Below are 17076 nucleotides of genomic sequence, written 5' to 3'. Positions count from 1 at the left end.
TTTAATGGAGTTGAAAGTAATGGATTGGTACGAAGTAGGGCTGCAGTGCACGATTAATCGAAAAAAGATTGCGGTCTCGATTCATAGACCTATGCGATCTCATTTCTAAATTATGATTTCTTTTTATATCAATTTCTTTTATTATTATTATTATTATTATTATTATTATTATTATTATTATTATTATTATTATTATTATTATTATTATTATTATTGTTATTGTTATTATTATTATTATTATTATTATTATTATTATTATTATTATTATTATTATTATTATTATTATTATTATTATTATTATTATTATTATTATTATTATTATTATTTTTACTTAACTTTTAAATTATGACGAATCTGACTCGAGTTATTTTGTATGTTACAAGAGACTTTTCAGTTTAAGTCAAGCACTTTCATATATGTTATGAAAGAGTGCAATAAATTATTTTATTGAATAAATAAGAATTGTGAGAAAAATCATGATTCACATTTTAGCAAGAATCGTGCAGCCCTAGTACGAAGTGTCAGCTGATTATTAAAGTTTAGGATTGGACTTGCCCTTCCTTGGTACATCGGGAGTTAGACGGTTCAAAGGTCCGCCGTGAGGTGATAGAGCACTCTGTGTACCTTGTGGTGGACAAGTTCTGTTGTAAAACCAGCCCCACTTCCTACAGGTACAGGGAGAGATTCGGTTGCATGCTAGCCTAGCTTAGCACAGGAACGCTAGCCTAGCTTAGCACAGGAACGCTAGCCTAGCTTAGCACAGGAACGCTAGCCTAGCTTAGCACAGTCAGGAACGCTAGCCTAGCTTGGCACATGAACTGGAAGCAGGGGGAAACTGTTACAAATACACTTACTGTAGGCTAACACACTGTATTTACACGTTGTGTCATGTGTATTTACCGTGTAGAAACGACAATGTAAAAACGAGAAGTTTCTGTGAGATGGTCTACAACATAAAAAATGTATCTAAACGGTAGTTTTTAGTGGCAAAATAAAGGAATTATAATTTTAATCATATTCAAATGACTTCAGCAACTTCCTGTAATCACTTGACCCACTATAATCCATTATTATATTAAAGGCCTTTTGAACCTCGGAGAATATTGTAATAAATAATTAAATGAATAAATAAATGTTTGTCACTGGTTGTTTGTTCTACCAGTTGAAAGTATCCAAAGCGTTTTGTGAGGGAAGTGGCCTGGAAACAGAAGGAGCCGAAACGGTGTTCTGAATACCGCTGTGGGCGGAGCTCCCGTTTGATTAGATTACGGCAGAACGTTTGACCTCCTTAACCTTTTAGGATTGGCTCTTAATATACTCTCATTAATTATTCACCGTCTTTCTGGTGGCATCTTTCTTTTATATCATGACTCGTAGACAATTCAAGTCAAAATCAACGATGGAGAGAAAATTTGTCTCATGCGATTTCTCACTAAATGATTCCTGAAATAAAGTGTTGAAAATGTCACATCACCCCCGCAGTCCACTTTGATGAACATCTTTTGCTTCTAACGTGAGCGGATGTTGTGTGATGTACAGCCTGTTGTTATCAAAGAAAGTCCTTCTTAACGCATTGCGCCGTACAGTAGAGAGTGTCTTCTCCATGTCACTCAGCTATGTCCCTCGGTTGGTGAGCAAAGGCTATATTTATGATCGCAGTCTCTTTAAGTCAGGGAGGGGCACATACTGCAAGGGGATTCTGTCTCCGTCTACTCGGGCACTGATGTCAGCTACATGTTGGCTATATGTGGTCACAACCCCTCCCACTCACCCACCCGACAGAAGGAGCACGTTCAGTGTTGGACTCGGACTCCCATGATGTAACACTGAACGTCACAACAAGTCCTTCATTCCAACGGCCACTGTATTAACGCCTCACTCAGCAGTCAGCACAGAGTAACAGTTTAAATTCTTGCATATCTTCCTGGACATTTTACTACACCTACCTTGGGCTCAGCCCTACTACATTGTACAATTTTACTGTACATTTGACTGTATATTACTGTGTATCTTTGGCTGTATATCTTAGAATCTATATACATATTTTAGAATGTGTCTTTGACTGTATTTTTTTTATTCTTATTCTTACTTTTGATTTTTGACTACCTAAAGTCCTGAATGTTTATTGTGAGCCATCTGTGGTGCTATATTTCCCTCTGGATTAAGTACTTCTACTCTACTCTACTCTATTCTATTCTAACCTTAGTTATGACATACGTAGGGCTAGCTTCTCTTATTGAAGTTCACATTACACCGATGTTCACACACGGACGAGGCTCCTGGGAAAAGCTTGAATCCATAATGCCCGGCAAACGGTGAGCCCCGCTTGGTATTACACTTTGTTTACATTCTTTCTTTTGTCTATCGCTGGCCCCCCCCCCCCGCGTCTCTACAATTCGTAGCCGCATTTCTGCAGACCCCTCTCTGATTGGTTGAGGCCATTTCTGCAGACCCCTCTCTGATTGGTTACAATATAACATTTATATTAATTAACCCAGTTAATGCCTTAAGAGAAAGAGTCTGGTGGTCAATTGCTACGGAAATGTTGTGTCTTACTAATAATAACTAATTCCTTGGTCAATAGAAGTCTCTGTGATACTTTCTGAATATGATTTGGGAACATCAAATGGGCAGGCCGCGAAATAACAACGTTACAATGTACAGTTGCTGACAGCTGGCTGTGTTGTGTAATGTGCATAACGTTATGAATAAACCGCAAAGTCATGGGAAATAACGTTATACGCGAATCTGTTATTATTAGTAAGACACAACATTTCCGTAGCAATTGACCACCAGACTCTTTCTCTTAAGGCATTAACTGGGTTAATTAATATAAATGTTATATTGTAACTGTCTACAATACTTCCATGCGTATAAATTGCGTTCGCGACCTCCATGTTTTGGGGCTATTCATCAGAAAACTCGGATCCGGGATTCGGCTCCCATCCGTCGGCCAACAACTGTGGGTTTTCAGCCTCTCTCTCTGGAGCTTAACAGAGTTTCGAATCAGAGAGGGGTCTGCAGAAATGGCCTCAACTAGGGATGCCCCGATCGATCGGCCACCGATCGTTATCGGCCGATAATCAGTATAAATATGCGATCGGTGATCGGTGATAATGCTTTATTTTCGCCGATCGTCAAAACAGTCAAAACAGATCTCACTCGCTGAGTTCTGTCTCAGACACCGGGAGCTGCACACAGTGCTGCGCGTCTGCTCCTTCTCCAGCTCCTCCAGCTCCTCCCGCACGCATGTAAACACGGGTCTAGTCTAGTCTAGTGGGACGGGACCTCCATGAGCTAACGTTAGCTACCGTTACAAAATGACCCAGTCAACTATTCACTTTTAGTTTAATACATGATGAGGCATTGTCTAACTGAACGGTATCTAGCCGGCTAGCTACTGATAGCTCCTGATATCAACAAATGCTCCAGCAATAGTCTAGTTATCTAGTACTAGTGTATGATACCTCTGTTAGCTCACGTTAGCTTAGCTCACTGTTCAAAACGAAATGTCCCATTCAACTAAATAGTTCACTGAGGCGTTGTCTTAACGTTAAATTTCCGGCTAGCAGTAGCTACAGACAGCTCCTGATATCAATGTCTTATAACACTCATTCGATGCATATTCGAAGCCCGGCTTGCGTCGCAGTCACTAACGGGGATAGCTGAGGGAGTAGGGTATATCTGCAGAGCCTAGGGTAAATCTGCAGAGCCGAATGTGATTTGATCAAAGCAGAGTATACACACAGACAGTGGAGATAGCGAGCATTTTGACTTGTTGCGTGGTGGCGTTGTCTCGCAGATAATACAACTACAAGTACAAGTCTAATTATATAATATATATATTTTATAAAAAAAAAATATATATATATTTTTTTTTTTTATTCAAAAACGATCGGTATTGGATCGGTATCGGCCGATATGGCTCAAGACGATCGCTGATCGGTATCGGTGGCAAAAAAAGTTATCGGGGCATCCCTAGCCTCAACCAATCAGAGAGGGGTCTGCAGAAATGCGGCTACAAATTGTAGAGACGCCCCCCCCTCCCCCCCCCCCCCAGGCTCTGCCAAAAGAGGTCTGGAGACATTCACAGTATTAATATAAATGGACTGCGTTTTATATAGCCGCATTTATCCAAAGCGGTTTGCAATTTATGCCTCACATTCACACACCGACGGGCCGGCGGAGGCGACCATGCAAGGTGGAGCAGTTAGGGGTTAACAGGGCTCTACAGTGCGACCAAATTGCTCGCATATGCCCCTAAAAATATTTGTATGCGAACCGTAAAAATCAATTACGCGCACGCTGTGCGAATACAGATTATAGCCTCTCTCGTCTTTTTTTTCCTCCGCTGCGAGATCGTTAAAAAACTACAAGTCCCACATTGCACTCAAGCCAACGGTCCAATCACAGTAGAGTGAAGTGACTGGTTTCATGGGAAATAAAGCAAATGACCAAGATTCGGAAGCTCTCGTTTTGCTTGTTTACTTCCTGAAACTCCGCGATCAGGGCTCTCGTTTTCCGAGACACCAACTTATTATAGTCTCTCTCTTACCAATAGCAATAGATTTTAGAACACCTAGATTTATCGATAGCAATAGTAATATAACGTTAATGCAACAAAACGAATGCCTTGCTTTGTTAATCATAACGTTGATGCAGTAGCGTATGTCGGTGTGTTGGCTGTAACGGACATGACAATAACATAACGTGTACACATTAAAATTGCGATAATCTATTCTAACATTTTCAAATCGATGCAGTTGAATTTCCCCCTTAGGATCGATGCATTGTTACACCCCTACACCAAAGTCACTGGCCCACTGTGTATCTGTGTGTATAATAACTTGGCTAGCGTTATCAACAGCAGAGGTGGGCAATGGGTCCAGCTGCAGCGCCGGAGTGCAAGCGATGTGATGTAATTGGCAGACTCGACTGTCAATCAATGGTCTACCTGACACGCAAACTCAAACAATGTTTCTGTACTGGAGGTGTGATTGATTGATTGATTGACAACTTTATTAACAGATTGCAGAATGGGTACAATACAGTACAGCTCAATACACACAATTGTTAAGGGGATGCAGACCAGAGAAAGACTTTCGTCTTGTTTACATCAGGGTCCCCCATTTTCAATTAATCAGGAAAGTGTACAGTAGGAAAGTGTACAGTATTTCAATAGGCAACCCTGAAAGGATTATTTTTCTAGAAGAGCAACACAGCCAAAACATAAGCATTGTATGCATAAAAGGGGCTAAAGTTAAGTGACTGAACCTTTTGTAGCAGTAGTTTGATTTGATAGTTTATTTGATAGGGACAGCACATGTTAATGAACATCAAGTGCAAAATACAAAATGTAAACATGCAGGGTTGTAGCAAGAGCTAATTTACACACATGCACGCACAGTACAAATATACATTTATTTAAAAAATAAATAAACTGTTACTTGAAATATTTTCACTGTGCTCCTAAATATTTTTGGGTGCTCCTAAATTTCTTTGTGTGCTCCTAAATTTTTTCATTTAGGAGCACCTGTGCCCCTAGTGAAAAAGGTTAGCGTAGAGCCCTGGTTAAGTGTCTTTGCTCAAGGACACTCCGACACGCTGCCCGGGAGGCGCGGGAATCAAACCGGGAACCTTCTGATTTACCAGACGACCGCTCTACCTCCTGAGCCACTGTCGCCCCCCCCAATAGCTTACTGTTACTAACCCCACACAGCAGACCAAAACAAAACATTGTGAACAAAGTGTAAAGGTCACTGTTTGATGTCTAGAGGTCACTGTTTGACGAGGTCACTGGCGTCTAGAGGTCACTGGCGTCTAGAGGTCACTGTTTGACGTCTAGAGGTCACTGTTTCTAGAGGTCACTGTTTGACGTCTAGAGGTCACTGTTTCTAGAGGTCACCTCTTAAAGACTCGAGTCCGGTCCATCCCGGTCGCGTCTCTTCTTATCCTAACCCATGTTTGCGATCTGATTGGCCACTGACGTTTCTGGTCATGTGACATGTGCGCCCCAATCGCGCGACGAGCTGTGTCTTTGCCCATTTCCGCATCGAACAGCCTGCAAACGACCTAACGCCTAGTTTATCACTGGTTAAGCTTAGGCGACTCTTTCGAAGTTGGTTACGGTTAGAGTTTGGAATCAGGGCTGGCGTTCTATCGCCCTGCTCTAAGACAAACTCTAACCTTAACCAACTTCGAAAGAGTGCCTAAGCTTAACCGTCGAAAGAACTTGCCGTCAGACGATTGGTGCACATGTCACATGACCAGAAACGTCAGTGGCCAATCAGATCGCAAACATGCAAACGTGGGTTAGAGAATAAGAATTTAGGCATCCCGGTCGGGGGAATAGACTTCACAGTACGCAGGCAGGACACGTTGCCTGGTCTTGGACTTGTGAACAGTGGAGTCTTTGGGCCGTTGTGTAACACAGACGGGCCCCGCGCGCGAGTCACAGTGGTTTCCCTCTCCATGACGTGACCCATTGTTTTCCGTATCGTGACGTCAACCCCCAAGCCGTAACCAAGGAGGGAGGCATCTGCAGTTGCCATGCGCCATCAGCTAAATGGTTCATCTTGTGGTTCGCCTCAACTTGGCGGCACGTTGTAAACTCCTTGGAAAGGAGGGCGCTGTGTGACTAATCTTAAGAGTTTTTTTTTAAAAGTGTCCAGCTTCTCTGACGTATGATTCAGATTCAGATTCAGAGTTTTATTTGCCACATGGAATCATACACTCAGAGTTTCTTCATTACACAATCATAAATAACATTCCATGGACAAAAGGAGCAGGAAGAAGAATAAATCTTATAATTACCTGCCCCTTATTCCTAAACTAAAAAAAAGTATTTTCTTAATGGTCGGCGTACAACCTAATTTATACAAATAATAATTTATACCATTATACAGAAACTCACAACCCACAGTTAAACAAAGAAAAAATTAAATAATAATAATAATAATAATAATAATAATAATAATAATAATAATAATAATAATAATAATAATAATAATAATAATAATAATAATAATAATAATAATAAAGAATAAGAATAAAAGAAAGAGAGAAAAAAAGAAAAGAAAATATCTCACTATTCAGATCACATTTGATTTTCATACTGACTAAATATTTCTTTTTTATAATTTTTTTTGAATTGATAAACACTTTTACATCCCTTAAGCTCGCTATGGAGAGAATTGACTATCTCTTGACTATAAACAATACTACTGTTGTCTGTTTCCAAAACGAACCCTCTTGTCATCCTGACGTCACTACTATCATTAGTCATTATCAGGAATACCGGCTTTTGGAACTCGTCGGAGGAGCCGCCGCCGGTGGCTATTTTGACCACAGTTGCCACCATCATCTACCAGCAGCAGCAGCCATAAGAGATCCCTCTCTTTAGTGCTCGCTGACTCACCTCCTGTGGAATTCCACTGGCGAGCACTATGGAGGCGGTGATGTCAGTGTGCACTGCAGAGTGTGTGTTACTGTGTGTGACTGTGGTGATGTCAGCGCAGAGTGTGTGTTACTGTGTGTGTGTCTTGTTTATTCACATGCATCCATGTAGGGCTCCCCCTGACTCGGTGACAGTGCAGTTGACTGTAGTCGACACTCTCTCCCGATTTACCATATGGTTAGTTACGTATCTTCTGTAGATGCTATATCTATATCTGTAGTGTACATATCCCTTACCTACTCTTACTAGTTATACTGCTGGCCAGTATGACTTACTACCATGGTGTCTTTATACCTGTACCACTGTACATATTACTACTACAACTCTGTACATACATCTGATAGCACTATTACTCAGTAGTACTAATCTATATATACTGTATACTAGGGCTGCACGATTCTTGCTAAAATGTGAGTCACGATTCTTCTCTAAGAATTGAGATCACGATTCTCTCACACGATTCTTATTTTTTTCAATAAAATCATTTATTGCACTCTTTCTTAAACAGACAACATAACATATATCAAAGTGCTTGACTTAAACTTAAACATACAGTAACATATATCAAAGTGCTTGACTTAAACTTAAAAGTGTCTTGTAACATACAAAATAACTCCAGTCAGAATCGTCATCATTTAAAAAAGTTAAGTAAAAAAAAAAGATATAATAATAATTTTATTTAAAAAAATCATCATAATTTAGAAATGAGATTGCATAGGTCTATGAATCGAGATTGTGATATTTTTTTCGCTTAATCTGGGCCATTTGTGCCTCCATCTTGTCAGCGTATGACCTCTTAGCAAGTTTTACAGCCTTGCGCAGAGTATAGACTGTAGCCTTGTACTCTTCCATGTTTCCTGACGCTCTGCCCAGGTTATAAGCAGTGGTGCGAGCGTTCAGAGCCACTCGGATAGTACTGTCAATCAACCCACGGTTTCTGGTTCGGGAACACCCTCACCTTCTTCGTGGGTACAATGCTATCCGCTAATGTTGTTATGAAACTGATAACAACATCAGCGAACTCACTGACGTCACTTGAGCTCGACTGAAACATCAGCCAGTCGACGTCATCAAGTGCGTCCTGTAGCGTGGCCTTTTTATTGGTCGGACCACTTCTTTACCTCACGTGACACGACAGCGTCACGTGGTCTCTGCCTGTAAGCCGGATAGAGCAAGATGGCGTCGTGATCCGATGTGCTTGTCGCTCCCGCTAATGGAGGAGCCGGTACTGCCTTGTAACCGGCTCTGAACAGGGTGTAACAGTGATCCAGCGTGTTTCCTCCCCTGGTGGAGCAAGCGATGTGCTGGAAGAAGTTTGGCATCACCTTCTTCAGATTTGCTTGATTGAAGTCGCCGGCTACGATCATGGCTGCGTCCAGATGTTTGATCTGATGGCTGTTTAGATGTCCCTGTAGCTCCGCCAGGGCCCTGGCGGTATTCGCTTGTGGAGGGATGTACACCGCCGTCATGATAATGGCGGTGAATTCTCGGGGGAGATGAAACGGGCGACATTGAATGGATAGATGTTCCAGTTCCGGGGAGCATGAATTGGAGAGTATCTTTATCCCCTTAGGGCTAGTTCAGCCGTTGTTTGTAAGGAGACAGACCCCCCCTCCAGTACTCTTACCGGAGGCTTCTGTACGGTCCGCTCGGAAGACGGAGAAGGAATCCGAAGGAGAGACGCTGTGATCTCACAGCCATGTCTCTGTGAAACACATGATGTTGCAGTCCCTCACATCTCGCTGGAATCGAACCGTGCCCGAAGATCGTCCATCTTATTATCCAGCGAACGTACATTTGCCAGTAAAATTGATGGAATCGCCGGTCGGTAAGCAGAACTTTTTAGCCTAATTCTAATTCCACTTCTCCTTCCCCTGTGTTTCCGCTTCGTCCCGCCGCCTTTTTTTGTCCTCTTTGTCTTTGTCTCTGTCCCGTCTGATGTCTGATGGCCAGTCTTGACAAAAAGTGTCATTAAACTCCTCATCCAGTCCGGAGTTTAAGTCCATAAGTGACTGGCGGTCGTATGACGTCCATGCCAGTGTGGTTTTTATAAAAAAAAGTATAAAAAATAAACACAATGACAAAGAATTTGCACAATCACTGCAGAGCAAAACCAACGGCGACTGACCTCGGTCGCGCCATAGTGTGGTAGGTCGGTTGGGGGACGCCTGCACAGCAGAGATAGGAAATGGCGGGGGTAGTGTGAGCCTCCCACACGTTACACCTCGCCAATGAGAGTCCGCGCTGGCAGGTGAAAAGATGTGACAGGCTGCCTCCTCGTGTACCGGAGGGGACACGTGATGCAAGGCTTCTATCCTCCCTACAACCGACCAGTGGGGGGCATATGCGAGCAACGTTCAAGACAGGGGAGGGGAGAATTGGAAACACGAAATTGGGATGGGAGAAAAATAGAAAATAAGGAGAAAAAGTGGATAAAAAGAACATTTATAATTATATTAGATTGTGAGAAAAAACAGCCCCCGGTGGGCGGCCGTTAGTGGTTAACATACCGTTGTATTCGTTCGGTACACAGCCGTTCGGTACGGTACACACTGAAACGGTTCTGTACGGCTACGTGTACCTTTACACCCCTAATAGACACACAGGCTTCCCTGTAAGTCGCACCTATTCAGCTTGGTAAGATCGGCAGTTATCTGGAGATAGGGCTCTTGTAGATCACTCCTGTTTCTTTAAGATCCCTGAGTTCCGGTCAAGGTAGCCCTGGATGATGACTAGTGCCTGTTTACTAGACCACATGTGTCCATTGGGGGCCATTGGAGACGCACCTGGGGTTATAAAACCCTCCGTTTGGACCCCGGTTCTCTCCTCTCTGGACGAATCCGTGGAAAAGAACTGACACACAAGCTACTCGGAAGCACGGACCATTGGAATGACCTCAGTTGATCTGTGATGTTGAAATGATCTAACCCAGATTATAGCCCTGGAACCTGCTGTCTTTAACCCCCCTGTTATCCTTGGGGTCAATTTGACCCCATTCAATGTTTTAAACGTATAGAAATAAATGGTTGACATTATTTCTTTTGCGTGTTATTTCATGACTTTTCCTAATATAATGAGGACAAATGGGTAAACTTAACATTAACATGATGACATGTTTTCAATGTCCTGTACACAGTTTGTACGCATCACTGTTCCTTGGGGTCAATTTGAAACATAACAAACAATTTTACACATTTGTTTAGGATGATATTGGGGTGATTTACATGCAAATGTATAATCTTAAAAAAAAAAAGTGCCCTCTGCTTTAGCGCCCTAAATCTAACCATACGTGCAGTGAGAGAACCACTCATAGTTCACATGGGGGAGGGGAGACTAATGACGGGAACTCTGATATGTGAAATGGGGAGGGGGTGGTGTCAGCGTTTCCGTTAGCCGGTAATTACCGGTATTTGACTGGCAAAATCTGTTGAAGTCCGACAAATTTAATCTCTCCGGTCATAGTGTCCGGTGAAAATAGTTCCCTCTGGGCACAGTTTGATTATTTGAATTGTATTTGGATGGGCTGGAGTTGGGTGGCCTATGCGATGAACGAAACAATCATTGCGTTTGTTGTCGTTGCTTCGCTCAGCGAGAGCTTGCTGCTGGATTTGCGGAAGGCATGCAGCTGCAGACCCACAGAACCCACCAGCTTTGCTGGCACAGTGCGGTCCCCAGACCTGGAAAGCTGCTCTGCGGGTCTGCAGCTGGATGCTTCTTGCAAACTAACTGCGGCGCTCGCGCTGATATTGTTGGACCGGCTGCTTGGTGGAGCAACGATGAAACGAATGTAATGAATCGTTCGTCGCATGGGCTATTTAATTTTGGCCTGTTTTGGTACGGTTCGGGTGGTCAAGTTGTGCTTGGAGGGAGTTGTTTTCACCGGACATTATGACCAGCACCAAGTCGTTGGGACTAGGTGGAGATATACATCACGCAATGTTGCCGTCTCTCTGCCAAATTTCTCAGTTCTTCGCTTGATATAATTAATACAAATGTCCAATATAACGGAATTCGTTAGCTCATAAATGTGATTATAACAGACTGCTGTTTATTAATGTCGGGCCGACTGCCCACAGACACAGGTCTATTTGATTTAAAGTCGGCAGCAGCACGGAGTCTCTGGACTTATTTTATTTGGAATATAATGACTGTATACGCAAAAGTAGCCTAGCTTTAAGTTAAAATATTATAAATCTACATGCCTTGAGGATGTCATTCTTTATATAGCCTGTTGTTTTTAAGCTCAATAAACTCTGACCGGAATTTCTCTCATTTGACCGGTAGATAAAAATCTACCGGACCCTGAGACCGGCAACAATTTTTTCTAACGGAAACCCTGGGTGGTGTGCATAATACCCACATTGCGAGAACTCTGATATTTCCCGCAACATTGACACATATGGTTCCCGCAAGGGCATCGGTAGTTTACGCAACATAAGGGAGGAGAAAACATGTAAAAGCTTGCATATATATATATATGTAACGGATGGTATCGTGAAGCGCAGTCAAGAAGGGCTGGGGTGAGTAGCAGTGCTATGGGTTAAACTCACTCTCACATCCTCAAAAGACGCATATACCCAGCACTTAGAAGTGGATTCACCTCTTGGTATAGCGGTCTGTGTTGCTGCCTGCGGTGTGGGAGACCGGGGTTCGACTCCCACTCGGGGCATCGAAGTTTGAGGTGACGTTGTCACAACCGTTACAATGGTGCCGATTGACCCGGATGCCTTGGGTGGAGTGGAGTGAGTTTGAGAGGGTGAGTGTAACGGATGGTATCGTGAAGCGCAGGCAAGAAGAGCTGGGGTGAGTAGCAGTGCTATGGGTTAAACTCACTCTCACATCCTCAAAAGACGCATAGACCCAGCACTTAGAAGTGGATTCACCTCTTGGTATAGCGGTCTGTGTTGCTGCCTGCGGTCTGGGAGACCGGGTTTCGACTCCCACTCGAGGCATCGAAGTTTGAGGTGATGTTGTCACAACCGTTACATATATATATATATATATATATATATATATATATATATATATATATATATATATATATATATATATATATATATATATATATATATATATATATATATATATATATATATATATATATATATATCACCATTTATCTTGATGCTCTGTGTGGTTTATCTTCATGTTGTCTCTCAATTGAAAATTAACTTGAAGAAAAGGTTTTCTGCCAGTGAGGTTTTTTTGTCACAGCTCTTTGACGGTGAAAGTGACATAGAGGAGAATGTGTCTGAGACCCTGATTAATTATGAAGCGTCCTCCTCTGATGAGAATGAGACCCTTAGTGCAGATGCTGTTGTCTCTCAACCGCAAGCAGGAAAACCAAAAATGGAAAGTTATCATAGTCCCAGGGGGGGAAGTGGGGGGAATGTTTTATTTAAATGGTTATTTAGGTAGTCAAAAAAGAAACAACAGTTTTGATTATGATTGTTTTCTGGAGGTCTAAACTGCTGGGGTCAAAATGAGGATAAAGAGTGTAAAGTAAATTTGAGGATAAAGGAATGGGAGGATTAAAGGAACATGCCAACATTATGTGAAATGCGTTTACCGTCTTCTCCAGAGTCGAGATGAGAAGATGGATACCAATTCCCTCTCTGTATCAAGTCAACACCAAATGTGTTTCGATGAGAGTTCAGGAAATTCAAGACCTAGTCAAACAAATTACGTCACTTGGTCGCGCCGGCGTGCTGGTCAACCCCTGACATCGCTTTCACATATAGTTTTGGTGGACTCGGTGCGGTTCTGGTGGTGAAGTTGCAACATTGTTGCATTCTTCATTTGGTTCGCCTGCGTTCACATAGCAATCTGTCAGGCGCACCAAACTATCTGAACAATGTCACGCGGTCGAAAAGGGCGCTCGTCTATTGGACAGTGGAAATGTGTGTGTGGCTGCGAGCCCTTGTGTGCGTGCGCGCGCGCGCGCGTGTGTGTGTCTGTGTGTGGACTGCGAGCCCTGGCTCCAGATCAGCGGAGGCGAGTTGTTCTATTGAAGCCGATTACCACCATCCTCTCGCTAAACAACTTGTACACCACGTTGTTATATATATATAATAATAACAATATAATAAGCCGCGTTTTTTCTTCCTTCTTCCCAAGATGCACAGTTAGATATATAGATATATAGATAGATAGATAGATAGATAGATAGATAGATAGATAGATAGATAGATAGATAGATAGATAGATAGATAGATAGATAGATAGATAGATAGAGAGATAGATGCAGTGTGCTTGTTTTGCATTGAATGCTGTGAGCAGTGGTAATAATTAGCACTTCCTTCCTATATTTGGTTCGTGTTTGGTTTGATGAAGCAAACCGAGACCTACGTTTTCAGGCGGACCAGAGTTCGCCTGCTTGGTGCGCGGACCGAGTTCGACGCGCATTCACACAAACCCGAAAAACCGGACTATCGAATTCTGGTCCGATAATCCGGACCAAACAGCCCCTGTGTGAAAGCGACCTGAGTCTCTGAGAGATATTAAATTGCAAGACAAAAAATAACCATGACCATGTTTTACCGTTTTTACCGGTATCCTCTAAACAAAGGGTTATTGAAGTTATTATTATTATTATAGTTTTATTTTTTATTTTTTCAAATTCGAATTTCTCCGTTCACGTTCGAATCTCATGTTTTTTTTAATGTAAATTCAAAATGAAATTCTAAAATAATGTGACAGCCATAATCACTGTACATATTAATACTACAACTCTGTACATACATCTGATTAGCACTATTACTCAGTGGTACTAATATATATATTTTATACCCAGTTTAATCACCTGTACATTGTATATTACTGTTGCACTTTACTGTCACATTTACACTCTGGTGATGAGTCTGGTTGGATGCCAAACTTATTTTTGTTGTACTGTACTTGTGCTGCATGATGCCGGTACATTTGAATGTAATCTAACCAGTAATGTGAAGCCTCAGTGATGAGGATCTGTCTGCCCAGTGTCATCATGCCCCTCCCTTAACCCCCCCTTCCCCTCTTGTATACACACGCTCACTCACATTGAGCCCACTACCCCCCCCCCCCCCTCTCTCTCTCATATACACACGCTCACTCACATTGAGCCCACTACCCCCCCCCCCCCCCCTCTCTCTCATATACACACGCTCACTCACATTGAGCCCACTACCCCCCCCCCCCCCCTCTCTCTCTCATATACACACGCTCACTCACATTGAGCCCACTACTCCCCCCCCCCCCCCCCCCCCCACCCTCTCATACACACACACTGACTCACTCACATTGAGCGGGAGAGGATTGGAACATTGAGTACCTTCAGCACATTCTTCACATTCCCCTCGGAGGGTCTCAACCTCAGCCCCCTCGACACACACACACACACGGTTACACTCACTCACACACACACACACACACACACACACACACACACACACACACACACACACACGGTTACACTCACTCACACACACACACACACACACACACACACACACACACACACACACACGGTTACACTCACACACACACGCGCGCGGTTACACACTCACACACACAAACATGCACACTGCTGCGCTGACACTCCTCACTGCAGTGCTGGTCAGATGGGAACAGTAATGGCGTGGAGGTGATGGCGGGGTAGGATAGGAGTGGAACAGGGTAGGAGGGGGTATGAGAGGGGAAGAGAGGGGTAAGAGGGTAGGGGTAGGTGAGGGGAAGAGAGGGGAAGAGAGGGGTAAGAGGCGAGGGGTAGGTGAGGGGAAGAGAGGGGTAAGAGGGTAGGAGAGGGGAAGAGAGGGGGAAGAGGCGAGGGGTAGGTGAGGGGAAGAGAGGGGTAAGAGGGTAGGAGAGGGGAAGAGAGGGGTAGGAGAGGGGAAGAGAGGGGGAAGAGGCGAGGGGTAGGTGAGGGGAAGAGAGGGGTAAGAGGGTAGGAGAAGGGAAGAGAGGGGTAAGAGGGTAGGAGAGGGGAAGAGAGGGGGAAGAGGCGAGGGGTAGGTGAGGGGAAGAGAGGGGTAAGAGGGTAGGAGAGGGGAAGAGAGGGGGAAGAGGGTAGGAGAGGGGAAGAGAGGGGTAAGAGGGTAGGAGAGGGGTAGGAGGGTAGGAGAGGGGAAGAGAGGGGTAAGAGGGGGTAGGAGAGGGGAAGAGAGGGGTAGGAGAGGGGAAGAGAGGGGTAAGAGGGTAGGAGAGGGGTAGGAGAGGGGAAGAGAGGGGTAAGAGGGCAGGAGAGGGGAAGAGAGGGGTAAGAGGGTAGGAGAGGGGAAGAGAGGGGTAAGAGGGTAGGAGAGGGGAAGAGAGGGGGAAGAGGGTAGGAGAGGGGAAGAGAGGGGTAAGAGGGTAGGAGAGGGGAAGAGAGGGGTAGGAGAGGGGAAGAGAGGGGAAGAGAGGGGTAAGAGGGTAGGAGAGGGGAAGAGAGGGGTAAGAGGGTAGGAGAGGGGAAGAGAGGGGTAAGAGGGTAGGAGAGGGGAAGAGAGGGGGAAGAGGGTAGGAGAGGGGAAGAGAGGGGTAAGAGGGTAGGAGAGGGGAAGAGAGGGGGAAGAGGGTAGGAGAGGGGAAGAGAGGGGTAGGAGAGGGGAAGAGAGGGGAAGAGAGGGGTAAGAGGGTAGGAGAGGGGAAGAGAGGGGTAGGAGGGTAGGAGAGGGGAAGAGAGGGGTAAGAGGGGGTAGGAGAGGGGAAGAGAGGGGTAGGAGAGGGGAAGAGAGGGGTAAGAGGGTAGGAGAGGGGAAGAGAGGGGTAAGAGGGTAGGAGAGGGGAAGAGAGGGGGTAGGAGGGGGGAAGAGAGGGGGAAGAGGGTAGGAGAGGGGAAGAGAGGGGTAGGAGAGGGGAAGAGAGGGGAAGAGAGGGGTAAGAGGGTAGGAGAGGGGAAGAGAGGGGTAGGAGGGTAGGAGAGGGGAAGAGAGGGGTAAGAGGGGGTAGGAGAGGGGAAGAGAGGGGTAGGAGAGGGGAAGAGAGGGGTAAGAGGGTAGGAGAGGGGAAGAGAGGGGTAAGAGGGTAGGAGAGGGGAAGAGAGGGGGTAGGAGGGGGGAAGAGAGGGGGAAGAGGGTAGGAGAGGATAAAGGAGGGGGTATCTATGTTTAGAGACGGTTACCTTTTCTCACCAAAGCCCTGGGAAGGAAGCTGCAGTGTTGACCCCTGAAGTAGTCATCACTTTGCATTAGGCTGCATGATGGTGGACACGTTTTATATTGTCATTTTCTTTTGTTGTTGATGTAATATGGGTCTAATGTGCAATATATACAAATGTAGTGTATATTGCAATATGAGAAATACAAAGCAGCAGTGTGTGCACATGGCACCAGCATTGGTTTAACAAGGACAAGTGTGACTTAACCCTTTCACTACCACACTACAAAGGTTAACCTTCTGTAGTGTGGTAGTGGTGAAAGGGTTAACCGTTGTAAGACCAGGGTGTTCTTCCCCCCAAGAGTTGACCAAATACAAATTATAAATATTACAAATCCTGTGAATTTTGTTTTAACTCGTACATTTCTTCAACTTCCTTATTCAGAAAAAGTATCGCGATACTATGCTGTATCGATATTTTCCCCCACCACTAGTCTCTACCACAGTGATGCTGCTGTTGATATTCAGACCCACTTGGCCATTGAAGCAGAAAGACATTTAGAAGC

Source organism: Notolepis coatsorum (genome assembly GCF_963971535.1).
Source record: "Notolepis coatsorum genome assembly, chromosome: 18".
Classification (NCBI taxonomy): Eukaryota; Metazoa; Chordata; class Actinopteri; order Aulopiformes; family Paralepididae; genus Notolepis; species Notolepis coatsorum.
Note: the sequence above shows the minus strand (reverse complement) of the source record.